At 40.3% G+C, this 12,772-nt stretch overlaps 2 non-coding genes across 2 annotated transcripts; both read right to left on the reverse strand.

The window, feature by feature from the left end:
• Positions 1–236: 236 nt before the first annotated feature.
• On the reverse strand, positions 237–308 carry TRNAA-CGC (transfer RNA alanine (anticodon CGC)). The gene has a single exon. It is a non-coding gene; the product is annotated as a tRNA-Ala (tRNA).
• Positions 309–6,367: 6,059 nt separating this feature from the next.
• TRNAA-AGC (transfer RNA alanine (anticodon AGC)) lies at positions 6,368–6,439 on the reverse strand. Its single transcript has one exon. It is a non-coding gene; the product is annotated as a tRNA-Ala (tRNA).
• Positions 6,440–12,772: the final 6,333 nt, after the last annotated feature.

Raw genomic sequence — 12,772 nt, forward strand, 5'->3', positions numbered from 1 at the left:
ACTTTGGATTTCTGGCCTCCAGAAGGGTAAAAGAACAAATTACTATCGTTTTAAGCCGCCAGGTTTATGCTAACTTGTTATGGCCTCTGTAGGTTACTAATAGACTTGTACTCTGCCAGCTACCTTGAGAGGTTTTGAGGGTCATGAAGTTTAAAGAGTGCACCACTGAAACGAATGTCTTAGGTTCTTGTGAGCAGGCAATGAATAAAGGAAGAAAATACAACTCAAGCCACAGCTGGAGGTGCCGGGGATTGAACCCGGGGCCTCGTACATGCGAAGCACGCGCTCTACCACTGAGCTACACCCCCTCACTGAGTCACTGTCTGTGAGGGTTCTTCAGGAAATAGCTCACCACATTCTGTGGGCCTCTCCCCAGCTGGTGTTTGTTGTTTTAGCAGTATTATGCATTGCAGCAGGATTTATGACTTCTTTAAGACAAAGGAAATAAGGGAGTTGTGAAGGATACTGATTCTTTCTTTAGCAAATAAAACTTGAAGTGGAACAAAAAATACTGAAAATGTGTCAGAAAATTGACCGAGTTTTCCTTAGATAAAACACTTCTTGCTATTTGATGTTTGCTTTACAGGAATGTTAAGGACAAGATTTTAATGGGAAAACCCCAGGTGAAAATAAAGATCACCATCAATTCTTTCAGCGATTCTTTCCCAACACTCTATTCATTTTTATTACATCCCGAAGGCAACTAAGAAGGTTCATAAAATGGTCTTGGAGAATAGTGCTCAAGGTATGAATTAAACGGGCAGATTCAAGGATGGAAAGAAGTGTGGAATTTTAAAAGCAAGTTAGTAGGTGGTAGTAAGACACAGGTTGGAGAGAACTACTGGGTTTACAGAGCAAGAAACAAAGTAGGAGGCACATAAAAAAGAGCCCCATCATTCAAGAAATAGGAAGAAAGGCAAAAAAAAAGTTAGTTGTTCTTTTGCGTCTTTGGCAGTGAAAGTGAGGAGTCCTAAAAACTGGCGATTCGTTTCATATATGATATTATACATGTTTCAATGCCATTCTCCCAAATCATCCCACCCTCTCCCTTTCCCACAGAGTCCAAAAGACTGTTCTATACATCTGTGTCTCTTTTGCTGTCTCGCTACAGGGTTATCGTTACCATCTTTATAAATTCCATATATATGCATTAGTATACTGTATTGGTGTTTTTCTTTCTGGCTTACTTCACTCTGTATAACAGGCTCAAGATCATGATGATGTGATCACTAATCTAGAGCCAGACATCTAGGAATGTGAAGTCAAGTGGGCCTTAGAAAGCATCACTACGAACAAAGCTAGTGGAGGTGATGGAATTCCAGTGGAGCTATTTCAAATCCTGAAAGATGATCTGTGAAAGTGCTGCACTCAATATGCCAGCAAATTTGGAAAACTCAGCAGTGGCCACAGGACTGGAAAAGGTCAGTTTTCATTCCAATTCCAAAGAAAGGCAATGCCAAAGAATGCTCAAACTACTGCACAATTGCACTCATCTCACATGCTAGTAAAGTAATGCTCAAAATTCTCCAAGCCAGGCTTCAGCAATACATGAACCGTGAACTCCCTGATGTTCAAGCTGGTTTTAGAAAAGGCAGAGGAACCAGAGATCAAACTGCCAACATCTGCTGGATCATCAAAAAAGCTAGAGAGTTCCAGAAAAACCTCTATTTCTGCTTTATTGACTATGCCAAAGCCTTTGACTGTGTGGATCACAATAAACTGTGGAAAATTCTGAAAGAGATGGAAATACCAGACCAGCTAACCTGCCTCTTCAGAAACCTATATGTAGGTCAGGAAGCAACAGTTAGGACTGGACATGGAACAACAGACTCGTTCCAAATAGGAAAAGGAGTATGTCAAGGCTGTATATTGTCACCCTGCTTATTTAACTTATATGCAGAGTACATCATGAGAAACGCTGGACTGGAAGAAACACAAGCTGGAATCAAGATTGCCAGGAGAAATATCAATAACTTCAGATATGCAGATGACACCACCCTCATAGCAGAAAGTGAAGAGGAACTAAAAAGCCTCTTGATGAAAGTGAAAGAGGAGAGCGAAAAAGTTGGCTTAAAGCTCAACATTCAGAAAATGAAGATCATGGCATCTGGTCCCATGACTTCATGGGAAATAGATGGGGAAACAGTGGAAACAGTGTCAGACTTTATTTTTTGGGGCTCCAAAATCACTGCAGATGGTGATTGCAGCCATGAAATTAAAAGACGCTTACTCCTTGGAAGAAAAGTTATGACCAACCCAGACAGTATATTCAAAAGCAGAGACATTACTTTGCTGACTAAGGTCCATCTAGTCAAGTCTATGGTTTTTCCTGTGGTCATGTATGGATGTGAGAGTTGGACTGTGAAGAAGGCTGAGTGCTGAAGAATTGATGCTTTTAAAGTGTGGTGTTGGAGAAGACTCTTGAGAGTCCCTTGGACTGCAAGGAGATCCAAGCAGTCCATTCTGAAGGAGATCAACCCTGGGATTTCTTTGGAAGGAATGATGCTAAAGCTGAAGTTCCAGTACTTTGGCCACTTCATGCAAAGAGTTGACTCATTGGAAAAGACTCTGATGCTGGGAGGGATTGGGAGCAGGAGGAGAAGGGGACGACCGAGGATGAGTTGGCTGAATGGCATCATGGACTCGATGGACGTGAGTCTGAGTGAACTCCGGGAGCTGGTGATGGACAGGGAGGCCTGGCGTGCTGCGATTCATGGGGTCGCAAAGAGTCAGACACGACTGAGCGACTGAACTGAACTGAACTTCATCCACCTCATTAGAACTGATTCAAATGTATTCTTTTTAATGTCTGAGTAATACTCCAACTGGACCAGGCTGTGCACCCTGCATTAACCACATGTTACTTTTATTGTATTGGCATATAATCTTTAAAATTTCTACCCTATATTTCCTATGGTTTTCTCATACTAAGTTCCTGACTTTTCCACTCAATCCTCTTCTCCCTTGGAGAAGTTTACGATTGGAAAGGGGGAAAAATTCCATTTGGACCTAAGCCCTAATATAATAAATAAAACCAATGGTGAAAATTCATGATATTCTTTTACATGTTTAGTCTATTTGCCTTTTGCAACTTGATGAATTCCTGTGCTTCAGTTCAGTTCAGATGCTCAGTCGTATCTGACTCTTTGTGACCCCATGGACTGCAGCACGCCAAGCTTCCCTGTCTATCACCAACTCCTGGAGCTTGCTCAAACTCATGACCATCAAGTTTGTGATGCCATTCAACCATCTCATCCTCTGTCATCCCCTTCTCTTCCTGCCTTCAATCTTTTCCAGCATCAGGGCCTTTCCCAATGAGTCAGTTCTTTGCATCGGGTAGTCAAGTATTGGAGTTTCAGCTTCAGCATCAGTCCTTCCAATGAATATTCAGGACTGATTTCCTTTAGGAGTGGCTGGTTGGATCTCCTTGCAGTCCAAGGGAACTCTCAAGAGTCTTCTCCAACGACACGGTTCAAAAGCATCAATTCTTCAGCGCTCAGTTTTCTTTATAGTCCAACTCTGACATCCATCCATGACTATCGGAAAAACCATAGCTTTGACTAGATGGACCTTTGTTGGCAAAATAATGTTTTTGCTTTTTAATAAGCTGTTTAGGTTGGTCATAACTTTTCTTCCAAGGAGCAAGTGTCTTTTAATTTCATGGCTGCAGTCACCATCTACAGTGATTTTGGAGCCCCCCAAAATAAAGTCTGTCATTGGTTCCACCGTTTCCCCGTCTATTTGCCATTAAGTGATGGGACCAGATGCCATGATCTTAGTGTTCTGAATGTTGAGCTTTGAGCCAACTTTTTCACTTTCCTCTTTCACTTTCAAGAGGCTCTTTAGTTCTTTGATTTCTTTCATAAGGGTGGCATCATCTGCATATCTGAGGTTACTGACATTTCTCCCAGCAATCTTGATTCCAGCTTGTGTTTCATCCAGTCCAGCATTTCTCATAATGTACTCTGCATATAAGTTAAATATGCAGGGTGACAATATACAGCCTTGACGTACTCCTTTTCCTATTTGGAACTGTCTGTTGTTCCACGTCCAGTTCCAACTGTTGCTTCTTGACCTGCATACAGATTTCTCAGGAAGCAGGAAAGGTGGTCTGGTATTCCTATCTCTTGAAGAACTCTCCACAGTTTTTTGTGATTCACACAGTCCTATGTTTGGAGCATGTGAATACATTTCTCTTAACGCAGTAGATACAAGTGGCCAAAAGACATCATAAAATTGTACTTTGAAAACAAAAAGATAGAAAATATGTCAACAAGATAGAAAATGACCTATTACTCCTATTAAACAAAGTCTGGCTCCTGAGTGCTAGCTCTTACTCTTTCTTTGAAGAGGTAAATCCTAAAATGAAGACATTTAACTTGGAAAATATTTTATCCTACTTAAAATGTTGATAAAATCAAAACTACAATGAGATATCACTTCACACCAACCAGAATGGCTATCCTAAAAGAATCCAGAAGCAATATATACTGGAGAGGGTGTGGAAAGAAGGGAATCCGCCTACACTGTTGATGGGAATGTTAACTGGTACAGCAGCCATTATGAAGCAAAATATGGAGATTCCTTAAAAAACTAAAAATAGAGTTATCATATGACCCTGCAATCTCACTCTTGGGTCTATATCCAGATAAAAACATGATCTAAAAGAATACATGCACCTCAGTGTTCATTGCAGCACTGTTTACAGTAACAGAAGCAACCTAAATGTCTATCAATAGAGAAATGGATAAAAAAGATGTGGTACATATATTCAGTGGACATATATACATATATACAATTCAGCCATTAAAAATGAAATAATACCACTTGCAGCAACATGGATGGACCTAGAGATTGTCAAACGGAGTGAAGTAAGTCAAACAGAGAAGGAGAAATATCGTATGACATCCCCTACATGTGGAATCTAAAAAACAACGGATACAAATGAACTTACAAAACAGAAAGAGACTCACAGACTTAGAGAACAAATTTATGGTTGCCAGCGGGTCAGGATGAGGAAAAGGGATACTTAGGGACTTTTGATGGAGATGTATACACTGTTATATTTAAAATGTATAAGCTACAAGGACCAATTGAATAGCATATGGAACTCTGCTCAATGTTATGTGCAGCCTGGACAGGAGGGGAGTTTGGGGGAGAATGGATACATGTATATGTATGACTGAATTCCTTCAATGTCCACCTGAAACTATCACAACATTGTAAATAGGCTACAACCCAATACAAAATAAAAAGTTTTGTTTTAAAGTTGCTGAGCAGCAAGAAAGATATGAGCTTCCTAGTTCTTATTGGAAGTTAGCACCATCTTGACTGCAAAACCTGCAAAACATTTTATTTAAAAGAAACTTGACATCTCATTCACTTACGTATACTGATTTAAAAAATACTGGTAAATATCATATTACCACGAGAGGGGAAACAGTGTCAATTATAAGAATACAAAACTGGTTCAACAATAGAAATACATTTTTGCAATTGTTTTTACTACATTAGAATAGGAAGTTGGAAAATTATTAATAAAATAAGCCATATATTTATAATATATAATAATTTTAACCCACACTGGAGCACTCAAACCAGTGACTCTCAAATTTTAACGTGCAGAGGAAACACTTAGGGATCCTGTCGAAATGTTGGTTCTAATTCAGTAAGTCTGAGGGGGAACTGACATCTTGCATTCTAACAAGCTACCACCAGCTGCTTTAGTCCAAGGACCCAGAGTCTGGAAAATTTCTTTCCGATAGAGGGCGCAACAGTCTCAGATAAAATTACTTCTGTAACAACTAAATTATCTAGTTAAGTCGTATTCTCCGGTAAGAGTAAAAACAGACCAAAACTGGAAATTAATCTCTGACGTTTGAGATCTTCAGCCCAAGGTACTTCCCAATGGGGTTATTGATGCCTAAGTGTGACTTCTTCACATCCACTGATGAAAATAAATTTCTCAATTTCCAAGTTAGGAACGCTGTCTCTTGCTCAATCTGCAGAATAATCATGGCCAACACGGCTCAGAGAACAAAACAGACTAAAAAAAAAAAAATTGGCTTGAGATCGTGTGTTTTTCTTCTGTTAAATTCTGCCATCTTTGTCTCTTCTTTCCTGCTATTTAAATATTAATAAAACGGCAAAGTGAAACCAAAGGCAAAAAGGCTCGTCAATTTGGTGACAGGCTTTCTGTTCGGAATCTCGAGCTGCTGAATGAGCCCAGGCTTTGTCTTTTCGTTTCATCTTTTCCTTCTTACGCAGCCACCCTGACTATTGCCAAACCGGAGGAGTAGAAAAAGAACACTAACACTAGCAGCAAATAGGTTTACTTTCTTTTTGAGCAAGAGAAAGAGTTCAAAAGTGGAGGTGCCGGGGATTGAACCCGGGGCCTCGTGCATGCTAAGCACGCGCTCTACCACTGAGCTACACCCCCTACGCGATGCCAAACCCTCGGGAATATATTCAAGACAGAGCACAGTTTTGGGTCAGTTTTACAACAATTAACATTAAGCTAAAGTCTAGTGTGTCAAATTTCACTTATTTCCCAAAACCTTAAAACTAGAACTTAAATACAGGTCCTGTATTATGCTTTGCTAAAAGAAGAGTAGATTGCATTCTAGACGGAGAGCCCCCGTTGGTGGTCCTGGGAACTTTTTGCTTCTTTCTGTCTGGAATCACTTCTCTGCCGCAGTTAGAAGAGCTTGATGAAATATTTTTTCTCCTTTCTTCACTTACTCTTTCCTAGGTGGAAAGCAACCAAATTAGCTCCAGAAGAGAGAAGATGGAAGGACAAATGGAGTGCCGTTTGTTTCGGCCGCCGAGAGAGGGGGTTCCTTGGCTACGATCGCACCCCTCTGGGGGTAGAATACAAGGCCATTTAAGGTTAATGTGACGCGCCGACTGAACTGAACTGAACTGAATGTGATGCGCGTTAACCCTCGGTTAAAAACTCTTCGCACTGCTGAACTAGTTCACTCACCACAGCCTTCGCACAGGCTCTGAGCCTCTCGCGTCCAGCCCCATAAACCAACAGAGCCTCAGTTAACCTTGGGAAAGTTGCTTAAAAGGGCAAAAGACACAATAAGGTACTGAGGTAAATACTTCTCCAGTCAGAGATGAAAAGGATGTTGATAACAATAGCAAATAATGAACTCAGTTCATTATGAGCTTTATTCATGTTAGAAATGAACAAAATAAGCCAAAAAGAAGGAAGGGTTGATAAAGACGAACGAGAAAATGAGGGTTTTTTTTTTTAAGTAGAACTAGTTAAAGAAAAAAAACTGGATATTTGAAAAGTCGACAAAGCTCTAACCATCATAATCAAGAAAAGGAAAAAAAAAGTGCAGACACACAAAATTAGAACTGATGGGAGGAAATATCTATCAAATAACTATCAAACAGAAAAACTTTTTAAAAATCATAAAGACACAACTCAGCAAATGACTTGAAAACTTTAGATGAAGTGGATTTTATAAAAGCACTGTAACTTAGCATATTAAAAAGCAGAGACATTACTTTGCCAACAAAGGTCCGTCTAGTCAAGACTATGGTTTTTCCGGTGGTCATGTATGGATGTGAGAGTTGGACTGTGAAGAAAGCTGAGTGCCGAAGAATTGATGCTTTTGAACTGTGGTGTTGGAGAGGACTCTTGAGAGTCCCTTGGCCTGCAAGGAGATCCAACCAGTCCATTCTAAAGGAGATCAGTCCTGGGTGTTCATTGGTAGGAATGATGCTAAAGCTGAAACTCCAATACTTTGGCCACCTCATACGAAGAGTTGACTCATTGGAAAAGACTGATGCTGGGAGGGATTGGGGGCAGGAGGAGAAGGGGATGACAGAGGATGAGATGGCTGGATGGCATCACCGACTCGATGGACATGAGTTTGAGTAAACTCCAGGAGATGGTGATGGACAGGGTGGCCTGGCATGCTGTGATTCATGGGGTCGCAAAGAGCCGGACATGACTGAGCGACTAAACTGAACTGATACCCAAATTACGTCTTGTAGAGACAGAAAGTCTAAACATGTCATTACTATAGAAAAACAGTTGAACAGGCAACTCCCCAAAAAGGGAACCAAGCACAAATACTTTCACAAAGAAAGTTTACCAATATCAGAAAATCATGATGCTACTTAAAATTTTCAAAGCATGGAGAAAGAAGGAGCTCTTCCAGTTCATTTTATAACATGAGTACAATGTTCATCGCAAACTTTTTCAGTTTGCACAGAAAATGAAAAAAATAGTCTAATTTCACATAATACAGAATGTCCTGCTAAGTCACTTCAGTCGTGTTCGACTCTGTGCGACCCCATCGGGCTCCCCAGTCCCTGGGATTCTCCAGGCAAGAACACTGGAGTGGGTTGCCACTGCCTTCTCCAATGCATGAAAGTGAAAAGTGAAAGTGAAGTCGCTCAGTCGTGTCCAACCCTCAGCGACCCCATGGACTACAGCCTACCAGGCTCCTCCGTCCATGGGATTTTCCAGGCAGGAGTACTGGAGTGGGGTGCCGTTGCCTTCTCCCTACAGAATGTCCAAGTGGGGTTAATTCCAGAAATGCAAAGATCACTCATTTTCAAGGAAGACATTAACAAAGATTCTCTCCTCTACCAATCTCTACTAAGGATTCCCTGAACTCTTTTCCAAATAGAACTTGAATTTTGGATTTCTGTTTTCTTCTCTGTGTTGTTTGTTCACTTTTAGCAAGAATCCTGTTAGGCTGGTTTGGCTAGAATCTTCTATTTGCCTATCTGGTTACCCTTTATATCTAATTGTGTTCCTCATCCTCTACCATCCCCTAGGTAATGTCTGATCATCTTGGACTGCTTTCAGCAGGAATCTTGTTTGGTTGGTTTAGCCAGAATTCTGCCTTACCTCAGATGTTTCCTCTTAGTAATTTTCTATCCACTGACCCTCAACCCACCCTCCCCTTCTCCTTAGCTATAAATTCCCACTTCCCTACGCTGTATTTGAAATTGATTCTAATTCTGTACTGAGGCCTTTCCCCCTATCACAATATTCCTGAATGAAATCATTTTTACCTCTTATCTACCATCCAGCTCTGGTTTATTTTTGACAATATTAATATAATCCATCAAATTAATAAAAGCAAGGAGAAAAACCATACATGATCATCTCCATAGTTGCACAATAGGCACTGACAAAAGCCAACATATATTCAACACTATAGAGGATTGAATAATGTCTGGCAAAAATTCATGTCCACTCGGAACCTGAAAATGTGACCTTATTTATAAATAGTGTCTTTAAAGATATAATTGGTTTAAAAGACATCATATTGGATTAGGGTGAGTTCCTAAATCCAATGACTGATGTCCTTACAAGAAGAGAACATGCAGAGACCGAGATACAGAGGGATCAAGGACGTATGACGATGGAGGCCGAGATTAGAGTGATGCAGCTACAATCCAAGGATAGCCAGGAGCCACCAGAAACTAAGAGGAGGCATTATTTGAAAAGAGATACAGATGTAAGGCAAATCTGGTTAATTAAAAACTCAGAAATAAATTAAAAAAAAAAAACCCACACAACTCAGAAGCATGGCAGCAGGAAGAACTCCATGAATGTGCTCATCAGAGAATTTTGGAAATTTTATAAATTATCTGGAAATGGTTCTAAGGGCATATGTCATATTGAGAAAGGTTAATTCAAGAAAATGTACTAAAGTTCAGTAATAACAATGAGAATCTTTGTCATTTGAATCACAACCTACTCCCTCCCTCTGTCTTCCCAGCCAGGCTGACAGAAACTCTACTCCAAACTATACAGCCAAGGAAACAAAATTCCCCCTCCCCCAACCCATGGCACCCCACTCCAGTACTCTTGCCTGGAGAATCCCATGGACGGAGGAGCCTGGTGGGCTGCAGTCCATGGGGTCACTAAGAGTCGGACACGACTGAGCGACTTCATTTTCACTTTTCACTTTCATGCATTGGAGAAGGCAATGGCAACCCACTCCAGTGTTCTTGCCTGGAGAATCCCAGGGCCGGGGGAGCCTGGTGGGCTGCCGTGTATGGGGTCGCACAGAGTTGGACACGACTGAAGCGACGCAGCAGCAGCAGCAGCAGTATCTTTCCTCCATTTCTAATCATACCCTCAGCTCCTTCTTGCAAAGACTAAGTTCTGGGAAAGTGCAGCTAAGAGGTGAGGGCTTTCATCTTTCCACTCATGGAAAATGGATTCTATTTTATTGTGGGGCCCCTTCGTCCCCATCATGAGACGGAGGTTCCAGGACAGGAGAGAGCTGCCAAGAAGACCTAAGGCTGTTGCCTCTTGCCCAGCACCCAGCTACTAAAACAGGAATGTTACTCAGAAAGAAGTATGCTACTGTCTGCCCCCAGCTGAAAAGCTAAAGGGAATCCTTCAAGTTGAAGCAAGAAGCTGATCAGCAGCAATACAAAACTGAACAAAAATATACAACGCCTTGGTAAAGGAAAACAGACAGATAAATATAGAATCCTGTAAAATTGTAATGTAGGTGTATAAGTCATCTTTAAATCTGGTATAGAATTTAAAAGGCATAAAACTTAATTATGACTCTAAGTTAATGATTACACCATATAAAAGATATTTTGTGTCATCAATAACAAAGTAAGAGATGGCAAAGATTATTATAACTTTTAGATGTTTTATGTAATTGCATTGATAACCACAAACAGCTATAGAATATACACAAAGGGAAATGAGAAGGAAATTAAAGCATGTCTATCTCAATCAGTTGCAGCAGCTATAACAGAATCCTCATGTATTCTAAAATAAGCCCCCTCATTCTAATAAATATTGAAGCTATTGAAAATCAGGAATTAGAAGTCAAAATAATTTGGTTGAGGAGAGAGAGAAATTATTGATGCCATGTGCTGTTTTCAGCATGAGGTAGCTGTTTTCAACCAAGAAAGAAAAAAGAGAGAGAGACAGAAAATATTCATAGGTGGTAAGAGTTCTGTTGCCTTTTAAATTTTCTGGTTAAAAACTGAAAGGAGATTCTGATTTAAATCCCAAGAGGTCCTCTTGAGGCTTTTGCCCTGAAGCATGATTTAAAGTGGGGAACTGCTTTTCACACACTAGGTCCCTCTCACTACACTGTCGCAGAGACCAAGCAGTCATATTTACTTAGAACCGATGGTTCTTCTCACGTTGGCACAGTTGTTTGTCTCAGCAGTTTTTGTAAGCTCTGAAAAGACATGGATCATGTGAGCAAGAACCTACCAATGTGGAAATTCTAAAAAAGAATCCAAAAAAGATGCAGACCAGAGGAGGCAGTTGTCTAGGCTAACTGCTAAGCTTTTCAGAGGCAGGAGGTCTGGCGAGGTCAGATATGTGTGTATTCAAAAGCTGATGAGGCAGACTGAGATCACCAGAGTTATCTGTTGATATGACTATATTAATGAGTCTCCTAAGATCCCTCTGTCAGGTAGAGAAAGGGGGCTTATATCCCTACTTCCACATGCTGACTAATGTTCCCCCGAGACAACTCTGATTTGTTGATGATCTATATCTTCAAAAATTCAAGGTATACTGTGCTGGAGACATAGCAACTTCTTAACACTCTGTAAAGGAAGGTACCCCTTTGCCAATATCTACTCAGATGACTGCATTAATAGTTCTAAAGTGAGGATCTTTACTAAAGATTTAGGAGGTAACATCTATACTGAGAGTACATATAATCTCGCCTTTTGTGATTTTGGAATGCTATAATATAGAAACATGGAGATTTTTATTTGTCTTGGCAATCTCAATTAAAAATTGGAAAATATTGGGAGTTCCCTGGCTGCCTAGTGGTTAGGATTCTAGACTTTCACTGCCATGGCCTGAATTCAATCCCTGGTCAAGGAACTGAAAGAAGGCATGGCCGTCTCCTCAAGAAACGAAAATGCTAATGATTTTTTAGAGGAAAAACAGTTCAGTTATGAATAGTGACTGGAGAAGAAAATGGCAACCCACTCCAGTACTCTTGGCTGGAAAATCTCGTGGCTGGAGGAGCGTGGTAGGCTATAGTCCATGGGGTTGCAAAGAGTCGGACACGACTGAGGGAATTCATTTCACTTCACTTCACTTCATGAATACTGAATCCTACTCTAAAGGCAGAATTTTGAAGCTAAAGAAAAATGCCAAGAAACATGATTTTAAGAATCTAGAAGGACATATTAAAAAACAACAATCTACCATTACAGGGAAGTTTTGGCCATCTCAGAACGCATACATAGGAACGGATTTTGGTGTTCCCAAGATGACCATTTGGTGGCACCTAAGTCATTCTCCAGAACTTTGATGCTTTACATCATGTACAGGAAAGCATTTACAACGGCAAGGACAAATTCCTCCATTCTCCAAAGTTATTATTAGGAATACCTACCAAGAAGCTCTTTAGGTAGCTGAATCTTTGCTATCTGTATTTATCATACCTCCCCTCCCAAAAAAGAAAAAAAAATAACTGAAGTTATGGCAAGGCTTCAGTCCTTTATCTCAAAGACACTTTGGATATTTACAAATAAATTTCATTCAGTTGTCCAAATGTTTAAAAAATTAAATATGTTTCACATTCTACTTTGTCAGGTAAAAAGGGCAGAACTTATTTAACACAGTAAGAACTCTATCTAGATATGAAGCTTATATTATAATTTAAAAGTTACTCAGGAACAATAAGTTAAAGAAGCGCATATAAAATATAAAAACAGAAGGAGGGAGCGGGGAAAGAAGGGGAGGCTGTAATGGGGAAAGAGTGGTAGGGAAAAACAAAGGAAAGCTTTC

The sequence above is a fragment of the Budorcas taxicolor genome, chromosome 11 (genome assembly GCF_023091745.1).
Source record: "Budorcas taxicolor isolate Tak-1 chromosome 11, Takin1.1, whole genome shotgun sequence".
Classification (NCBI taxonomy): Eukaryota; Metazoa; Chordata; class Mammalia; order Artiodactyla; family Bovidae; genus Budorcas; species Budorcas taxicolor.